Source organism: Panthera uncia (genome assembly GCF_023721935.1).
Source record: "Panthera uncia isolate 11264 chromosome C1 unlocalized genomic scaffold, Puncia_PCG_1.0 HiC_scaffold_4, whole genome shotgun sequence".
NCBI classification, from domain to species: domain Eukaryota; kingdom Metazoa; phylum Chordata; class Mammalia; order Carnivora; family Felidae; genus Panthera; species Panthera uncia.
The window spans coordinates 88591816-88600995 of record NW_026057585.1 but is presented as its reverse complement, the minus strand read 5'-3'; positions in this window follow the sequence as shown (position 1 = coordinate 88600995).

Sequence of the window (9180 nt, the reverse complement as noted above, 5' to 3'; positions counted from 1 at the left end):
GGGCTTCTCCGGGGGCCTCCCCGGCCGGGCGCCCCCGGAGGACTTAGGGCCGGAGCCCGCTCCGGGCACGGCTGGCTGCGCGCCGCCTAGCGCGGCCGGGCTAGAGGCGCGGCGACCCAGCTGCCCGGTCCCAGCCCCGGCCTTGGGGACAGGCGGGCACAGCTCCCCCAGCCCGCCGCTTCGGGCACTGCAGCACCGCCCCGGCCGCCCCGCCTCGCCCCCCGCCGGCGCCTCGGAGCCCGACCCCAGCCCGAGCGCGGCGGACCGACCCGAGCGCGGCGGCCCCTGGCGCGCACCCAGCCGCTTGCGCTCCGGGCGCCCGGGGCCGCGCACCCGGGAGTCCGGAGCCACCCGGCCGCCCCCCGCCAGGCCCCTCCCCGCCTCCCGGCCGGCTCGTCCTCTGGCCCAGCCTTTCCCTGGCGCTCACGTCCCTCCAGCCTTCCGGGAGCTGGACGGGGCCTCTCGAGCAGCTTGCGACAGTGGCCGGAGACTGCGGGAATCCGAAACCTCGTTTCTGGCTAGCCTCAAGTTCTGGGCGCGCCCTAAGCGGCAGGGTCTTGACCAAGCCCCTTAACCTCTGTGGGCCTCTGTTTTCTCACCCGAGAAAGAAGGGTGAGAGAGAAGATCGGAGAGAAGAAGAGCTGGAGACTGCGAGGATAGGAGAAACTCGGGGTGGGGGGTGGGGGGTGGGGTGTCTCTCTTTAGCACACTCGCCAAGTCTTGCTTTGCGCTTTGGTTTTCTGTGCGCTTGTTTTGATTCATCCTCTCCTATCTGGCAGATTCCGACAGCTCAGTGCCCGGCACAGCGTGGGTGGCTGAAGCGTTCCGTAATGAATGAATGAAGGGGCATGGGCTGCAGCCTGTACCTTGCTGGGGCAGAGTGCTCAGTTCCACAGCACGCTAACTCCTAAGCCTTACTCGCCCATCTCTAGGTCATGCCCTCTCTAGGTCTCGCATCTGATTCTGTGTCCCTCACCCTGCCTCAGCTTGAGTCCCACGGTTACTGAGAGCTGGGGGGACCTGTTGTCTAAATGGGAGAACCAAGGCCCAGAGAAAAATCACATCGCTAGGAGCTGGGGACAGAGCCACAGACCAGGCCTACGCCCTCCCCTCTGACCGTGTGCTCTTACTGTTTTAGGAGCGTGAGGCTTGCTGTCACGTGGATGGTCCTGTTTGGATGCTGGGACTGGTGCCCTCCACTCCATGGAGTCTCTGGGGCTCAGCACGAGGACGGGCTCGGTAAACATTTGGTGCTGAGGGTAGGCAGAAGGTGGCGGGGATTTGTGGGGCTGAGCAGGAGTACAGATGAAGGCTCACGTACCATATGTCTAAATATTTGCAAGTTATAAATCAAGCTAACAAAATGTGAAATAAAATATGTCCTATTCTCCTACCTTGACAAGTATACTTTCCCAGCAACCTGGAAGGCCAGCTTTGAATGGAGAATTCTCAGACTCCTCAGACCCTGTGAGGGGCACGGTGGTGCAGGGAGAGGAGACCCCTTCTTTCCCACATCTGCCTTTGGTCTGCCCCGCACATGTGGACAGCTCAGCCTGCACGTGCAAGCCCAGGCCACACCTCCTCTCCCTGCAGAGAGCTGCTCCTTGGCCACCCCTCAGGCCCAGGGGGCTGGGCGTGCCTGTGGTGGGGGTCTGTCCTCACGGGGTGGACCTGGGGAAGAGACCCACCCAGGTGCTGGAGTGGGCTTAGGGCTGTCTGGGCAGGGAATCCCAGAGGCCTGGGTACCTACAGTGTGATCTAGAGAAGGGGGCACAGGCTCCAAGTGGGCATATTCTTTGGGCCCCGTGATCTCTTCTCCCTGTGATGAGAGCTTGGCCGGAGGACCGGAGTTTCAGGGTCCCCAGGGCAGGATCCGCTCTTACCTAAGGGCGGAACTGAATTACTGAACCATTTTGAGCCGACAGAAGTGCTTCCTGGAGTCTCAGCGTGGTAGGGTGGGAAATAGGAATAAGTAATTATTGCTGGGGTGCCTGGGGGGCTCAGTCGGTTAAGTGTCTGCCTCTTGATCTCCGCTCAGGTCGTGATCTCACGATTCGTGAGACTGAGCCTTGTGTCAGTCTCTGTGCTGAGGGCACAGAGCCTGCTTGGGATTTTCTCTCTCTCCCTCTTTCTCTGCCCCTTACCTGCACACACACACACTCTCTCTCTCTCAAATAAGTAAACATTAAAAAAGAATAATTATTGTTCTATAAACAGCAACAGACAAACTATTTTAGGGTGGTCATATGTGTTCCTTCCAAACCCAGACATTTTTAAGAGTGCTCAAGACTCTAACAGGAAGCAGGACCGTGCCTGGCAAACTAGAATGCCTTGTTCTGCTAAAATGTTGAGTGCTCATCTACCAGGCATCCTTCTAAGTGCTTTACGTGGTGTCACTTGTTCAATCCTCAGAGCAAATCTAGGAAGTAGGTGCTGCTATTTCCCCATTTTACAGGTGAGGAAATGGCAGTTAGAGAAGTAAATGACCTGCCCAAGGAAAGTGGCGGACCCGGGGCTCCAGAGCCATGTCGTGTGCCTGGGCTCGGGTGTTTGGGCTTGAGTCTCTGTCCCGCAGCGCATGCCCCCTGACCGTTGGGGGAGGGGCTGGCACCCCCCAGTGTCTGTGTCCGTCAGGTGGGGACAACATTACCCGCCTCACCTTCTCCTGGGGCTGCCGGGAGACGCGCACGAAGCAGTGAGTGAGTCCTAGGAGCTGGAAGGAGCTGAGCCGGGGAGGGTGGGAACGGAGGCCCGTGGCCAGAAAGGCCCGCCCTGACTGTGATAAGGGAGAGGAGGAGTCCTCTGGTCTGAGTCAGTGGAAAGTCTTAATGTGAAAGTCTCTTTGAGGAAATGCTCTTCTAACTTTTAAGAACAGCCCAGTGGTGAGGATTTACATACAAGTGACTGAGACAGTTCAATCATCAATATAGCCCTGTCATGTATAATCGCACGTGATAATAATAGTGAACATGTATCTGGTGCTTCTGATATGACAGCCACTGTGCCACAGAGGCTTTGCTTATAGTAGTAACTCATTTAATTCTGGCCCCAGCCTTGGATGTAGAAACCGCTATTCCCATTTATGGGTGGTGAGGCCCAGGGGCTGCCTAAAGTGCTTTAAGATGTATCAACAACCCTACGACGGAGGCACTCTTGTGTTACATATGGAGAAACCGAGGCACAGAGGGATCCGACGGACTCCCTACAGTTCCACGGTTAGGAAGTGGCACAGCCAGGGTTTGGACCCAGGTGGTCTGGGGACGGAATCGCCCACTGACTACACCTTAGGCGTTTCCTTTTCTTTGGTTGAAGAGAACAATTCTTTAACTCTCCATGTGGTCCGGTTTTGGAGTGAGTTATCTTTCCTTACTAGAAAATTCACCAAGGAAGGGAAACCTGGCCAAGTTTTTAATCAGAAAGAATCACATACAGCACGTCTAAAGTATTGCCAGGTCTCGATGAATGGGTCTGAAGCAACGTGGTTGGCTGTTCTCCAGCCCAATCTTAGAAGCATCCAGTAACAGAGTGTCTGGTCAACAGGTGAGTAGGATTTCCAGTCCAGCTCCCCAGATTTTCGAGGTGGAAAAACTGAGGGCCTAGTCTTGGGGTCTAGGACATTTTTAAACCTATGCATGCATTGATCAGGGAGGTAAAAAGCAGAGGGTTCCTCTGCTGACCCCATGGCCTGCACCAGCTCGAGCTTGGCTAGACGGATCTACACAGCTGTCTCCTCTGAGCTGTCCACCTGGTGCCCTGACCAAGAAGGGGCAGGATACCTGATCAGTCTCAGCCAGCCACGCGCGTTTGTGGGGCCCCCGGCACCTCCCTGCCCCTCTCTGGGCCTGCCATTTGCTCCCTAAACTCCCTTCTAGGAATCTAGAGAGGGGGTAAAATGGACTGTCAGTTTCTCGGGAAGCCTGTATTTGCTCCCAGCCCTGCCAGATCTCTTCCCCAATCCGAGCCTCAGTTTCTTCATCTGTGCAGTGGGAGTCATAAGAGATCCTGTGAAGAATCAATGGGATGTGTGTGAAGAATTCTAAGCCTGGGGCTCAGCTTCGCTGAGTGTCGAGTAAGGCGCTTCATCCTGCTCCCTGGTTTAAGCCCAAAGACACACTCGAATGATCTGCGGGTGTGTTTTGCTTGGTCCACCACTGGGACCAAGTGTATGTAATCTGTTGACAACATGCCGAGATTGGGAGGTTTCATAGATTGGGATCCCCAGCTTCTCTTGAAAAGTGGGGAGGTTTGGCAACAGGGGTTCCCACATTCTCTGGTGAAGAAGGGTGACCTCTGTACATCTTTAATGGCTCATTCATGTCCCTGCAACCCCCTACGTAGTGCATTGAATCCTTACCATAAGTTATGAACACCCTTATTTGGCCAGCGAGGAAATAGAGGCTCAGAGAGTTGGGATGAGTTACCAAGGTCACGGTGTTAGACGATGATACAGCCAGGACTCCCAGTGAGGACCTCTGTCACTTTCCTCTTTTGGGGCTCTCTTTCCACCCCAGCCATGCTCTGGGTCTGTGGAGAAACCCTAGTTATGACCTGATAGAAGGACTTAGGCATGTGGTGTCAATGCCTATGGGTCCCCCCCTTTATCTTCAGACCCCCGGGGCTGTGGAGTTAGCGTCGGGGTCCAGGAATCATCTTGCCTACATATAAGATGATCGTAGCTTAACATTTTTATTTATTATGAAAATGTTCAAATATATACAATGGAAGAAAGTAATAGTATAGTAAACCCCCAGGTACGCATCATCCAGATTCAGCAATGACCAAAACTTGGTTCCATTTGCTTCATCCACTCTTTTTCTGTTTCTCTTTTTCTTTACTGAGTTATTTCAACACGCATTGCAGCTATCTTATCGCGTCACCTGAACACCTCAGTGTAGGTCTCTAAAGCCAGCGGCGTGCTGGGGCCGGCTGGTTCTGGCTGCTCAGAGCCGACCGTGGGCATCTCTTGTCAATTCCGCGTTCCGTGATGTCATGTCGGTAGCCTGAAATCTGCCCCGTGGGAGATCTACACCCCAGAAATCAGCAAACACTACAAAACAGGGCTCCCCTACAATTCTCCACCCCAGAGAGTGGGCGGTTCAACATTCATCAGTGCGCCGCTGTTGGAAACACGTGGACGTTTAAAAAAATTTTTTTATGTTTATTTTTCAGAGACAGAGACAGAGACAGAGAAAGAGAATGAGTGGGAGAGGGGCAGAGAGCGAGGGAGATAGAGAATCCAGAGCAGGCTCCATACTGTCAATGCAAAGCCCAACGTGGGGCTCGAACCCACAAACCGTGAGTGAGATCATGACCTGAGCTGAAGTCTGACGCTCCACTGATTGAGCCACCCGGGCGCCCCTCACATGGACCTTTTCTTACATAACCACTGTGTGATCATCTCAACTACTGAAATTAATGTTTCCATTCTAATCAAATGTCTATGACAGTTTCAAAGTTGTCTGTTTACAGATGGTTTGTCTCATCAGGACTCAGACAAGATCCGCCTCTGACATTTGGTTGTTATGTCTCTTAATTTTTTTTAAATCTAGAGTATATCCCTCCATGCCCACCTGTGGCTTTTTTGTGCCCGTGATTACTGGCCACAGCAGGTTGGCTGCTCCGTTCTGTTGGCTGTATGTTTGTCAGCTGATGTGTTCCTCTTTCCCTTATTTCCTGTCTCTAAAGTCTGAATAGGTTCCGTTCAACTTTTGATGTGTTTGTTTGCTTGTTTGTTAGAGGCGGGCCGGAAGGTTTCAGAGATGGTGCTGCCTTGTATGTGTACCTTTTCAATGCCCGCAGATGATTTGCAATAAATGAGACACGAAGTCATTGAAAAGCATTTTTAAATTTATCACGGCCTTTTGTTATGTTACCATCAACATATACTACAGGTATAGCCACCATGGAAAATCTTTTGCTAGAAGGAAGGGCCGTCCGACTCAGGAAAGCCGGGCCCCTCTGATTGGGCCTCACCAGTCTGGGCAGGTCTTTCTACATTCCGGTCCTTTGGGAGTTCATGCCACGATGCTGTCACTTGGATGGTCAGATGCCCCTACCTGGTGTCTAACCTCAGTCTCTCCTGCTTTCTCTGCCCGGAACCTTGGCATTTCTTCACCTCCCTTCTCTCAGATCTCTTCTAGCACGAGGAGAAAAACGAACCCAAATATCCTGTGGTTCTAGGTTCTGGATCCCATACTTGATGTGCTAATCATTTCACCCTGCAGTGGTTCGAAACTCTATCTACCCCCAGCCCCAGGAGACGCTGTGTATCTCTTCTCCACCCCCCTGAGGGATGCGGGTCCCCACGGAACAGGGCTCGTGGCATCTGGCCTAGGGTCCCTCTGTGCACCCTGGCTCGCAGGTCCGGGGGCTTGTGCACTGACCGGCCGCAGGTTGTGGCTTTGGTCCCCGACAGGGCTCCTGCTCTTGCCTATCCTTCCCGCCCTTCCTGTCTGCATCGAATCCTGGAGGCTGGTCCCCCTCTACCTTTGTCCTCTTGTCTCCTCCTGACTCCACTCACTGACTCGGCTTGGAGCTTGCTCCTTCCTTCCAGAAACGGACCTGTGGACACAAACAGTGGCTGAGCATTCTGCTTGAATCTTGAAGATGGCTTGAGCTAAGAGGTTCCCTTTGGGAAGCGGAGCTGTGTCTGGGGAACACGGAAGCATCTTATGTGCTATGCCTCACGCCAGGAGTTTGAGCCCGAGCCTGTGTTCAAGCCACCGTCAGGACCCAACCTAGGAAATGAGCTCTTCAGGCTGGCAAGGCCCCGTCAGACCATCCCTTACCCAGGCAGGAGGGTGGGCGGTGTGAACTTGACTTTTCCTCAGAGGTAATTTGCGTTACCTACATACGAGGCCTCAGACACCTGTGATGCCGCAGTCTCAGAGAAAGAAAAAGCCCGACCTGTCAGAAAATATTCAAGCGAAGCTAGAAGGGGCATTCTGTTAAGTTCGTGGAAACAAGGATTTTGACCGGCGGTGAAGAATGACTGCATACGGCACCAGACTGCTCTTGAACGTTTATCTTCTTGACTTGTTTTTATCAGAACCCTCAAAGAATGGGTTGTTAAACTGCTTTAATAGAGGACTTAATTTTCTTTAACATTCCCGGTTAGAACTAGTGATGTTAATTTGTTGTTAATTTCTCATGCTTATAGCCGAAATCCAAGGAGGACAAAGAAGGAAAATAATACAGGAAGCTCCCAGTGCTGTTTTCTGTCAGCAGCAACCTGCCCTCATGTTGGGGAGGCACAAGCAAAGGCCCTGGGGTCAGCTAGCCTTGGGCTCTGACCCAGGTCTATCCCTCATTGGTCTTGTGCTTTTAGCAAATCTTCTCATCTGTCCCTCTGTCTCTGCTCCACCTCCCCTCTGGGCCTTTGCATGTGCTGTTTTCCCCTGCGGGGGCTGGGGGGGGGGGGGCGGTAGAAATGCACCTCAACCAGTCCTTTACTGAGCTAATTTCCTCAGGATTCAGCTTACATATCACTTCCAAGAAGACTTCCTTGGGCTCCTGGTTACATATTGTCTGTCAGCCCTCTGGACTTTTTCTTTGAAGCACTATCAACCTAATCAAAATGATTATTAAAGAGTTATTTGTCAAATTGTGTGGTGTATCTCTTCCCACGATTTATCATCTCCAAGAGGATAAAGATCATGCTTTTTTTCACTGGTGTGTTCCCACCGCCACAGAGTGTTGGATAAAGAAATGAAGTGCAATTCTTCAAGCCTCAGTTTCTTCATCCAAAAAAATGGGCCTATGACTATCTTTCTTTTGAATGGGAATAGATACATCTGACAAATATTAGTTTCTTTCCCATCCTTACTCCTTGCAAAAGAAAAAAAAAAGAACAATTTAGAGGAAATAAATGTTATTTTGAATTGTTAAGCCTGAAAAACCCGTAACTTGGGGTGCCTGGATGGCTCAGTCGGTTAAGCGTCCGACTTCGGCTCAGGTCGTGATCTCTCTGTTCTTGGGTTCGAGCCCCGCGTCAGACTCTGTGCTGACAGCTCTGAGCCTGGATCCTGCTTCGGATTCTGTGTCTCCCTCTCTCTGCCCCTCCTCCACTCTCACTCTGTCGGTCTGTCTGTCTCTCTCTCTCTCAAATAAATACACATTAAAAAAAATTTTAAAAACCCCGTAACTTAAGAGAGCACACATAGCATTGAAATTATAATTGTGGAATGTTTGAGATGTGCCTGGTTTCTGCCGCAGGATGAACTAAATGACTCCCTTAGGGCCTGGGGTGGAGAAGCACGTTCTCCTGGGGATGAGAGAGCGTCTTTGCCTGGGGGTGCAGGGCCCAGGGCTGGGCCGAGGAGCCCAGGAGAGTTGTGGGGGTTCCATGCCACCCTGGGAGTGGCTTCTAAGCTTCCCTTGGGCTCTGCGGGGGCAGATGGGATGGCCCAGAGCACCTGTTCTGCTGCGCTGCTCAGAGGAGACTTCCTGGTGAAGGGGGACACCTAAGTTCAGGCCTGAAGGGTTGGTCAGGTTAGCTTGGCGAGGGATGAGAGGAAAAATATTCTAGCCTAAGGGCACAACGTCTGCATCAGCCTGGTGGCGAGGTGGCTGGGCACGTAGGAGGATGAGAGAAGTTCAGGGGGGTGGGTGGGCAGAGAAACAGGGGTGGGTGGGTCCCGTGACGAAGCTGGAGGAGGGCAGCAGGGGCCAGGGCAGCTCAGGGGATGCTGTGTGCACGTGTGTGCACGTGTGTGTGCATGTATGCGCACGTGTATACGTGTGTGTGAGGGGGCAGCACCCTCGGCTTCCAGCCAGGAGCCATGCACACAGATGCCCGGCCGGCACCCGCACACATGCAGACACCCCGGCACTGGAGTGTCAGAAACCCGCCAGGGCCAGAGCAGCTGCTTCTAAATCAAGGCCAAGGGCAGCCGAGGGGCCCGCTTGGGTTTGGTGGCTTTGCCGTATGGGCTGACGGGGGCTGGGGCTGAAGGGGGGCTCTCCATTAGGGATTCTGGGCCAGAATGAGCCTGGCTCGTTTGGGGAAGTTTATTTTGGAAGCTGGGATGATGCAAAATTAAGCGGGGAGGAAAAAATAGATGAGGCGGCGGTGAGGGTCTGTCTGTGGCTGGCGGGGCTGAAAGTGTCCCGCTAGAGGAGCGTTGTTGGGTAAACAGATGGGGGTGGCAGCTTTTCTGTATGTCCGCTATAAATATCCCA